Raw genomic sequence first — 749 nt, forward strand, 5'->3', positions numbered from 1 at the left:
TTTCTCCGTTTGTGCGTTCGTTCGATCAATCGTTCGTTCTTTCGTACGTATGTTCATTCACTCGTTTGTTCCTTGGTACGTACGGTTGTTCGTTCATTCGTACGTATGTACCTACGATTGTTCGTTAAATCGTTTGTTCTATCATTCGTTCCTTCTTTCGTTCATTCGTTCGTTCGTCAATTCTTTCGTTCGTTCATTCTTTCATTCGTTCATTCGTTCGTACGTACGTACATACGTTCTTTCATTCGTTCGTTCGTTAATTCATACGTACGTACGTTCGTTCGTTCTTTCATTCGTTCGTTCTTTCATTCGTTCGTTCGTTCCTTACTATGTACGTATGTGCGAAATTTCGTTCGTTCGTTCGTTCATTCATTAGTTCGTTCGTTCATTAGTTCCTTTGTTCATACGCACGTACTTATGTACGTACGTTCGTTCCTTCCTTTGTTTGTTCGTACGTACATACGTTCGCTCGTCCATCCGTTCGTTCGTTCGTTCGTACGTAATTACGTTCGTTCGTTCGTTCGTTTGTTCGTCCGTTCGATCGTTCGGTCGTTCGTTCGTTCGATCGTTCGTTCGTTCGATCGTACGTACGCTTGTTCGTTAATTCTTTCGTTCAATCGTTCTTTCGTTCATCTGTAACTTCTTTCGTTCGATCGTTCGTTAGTTTTGGTCGTTCGTTCGTACGTATTTACGTACGTATGTACGTTCGTTCGTTCTTTATTTCGATCTTTCGTTTGTTTGTTCTTTCT

Source organism: Octopus bimaculoides, chromosome 25 (genome assembly GCF_001194135.2).
Source record: "Octopus bimaculoides isolate UCB-OBI-ISO-001 chromosome 25, ASM119413v2, whole genome shotgun sequence".
Classification (NCBI taxonomy): domain Eukaryota; kingdom Metazoa; phylum Mollusca; class Cephalopoda; order Octopoda; family Octopodidae; genus Octopus; species Octopus bimaculoides.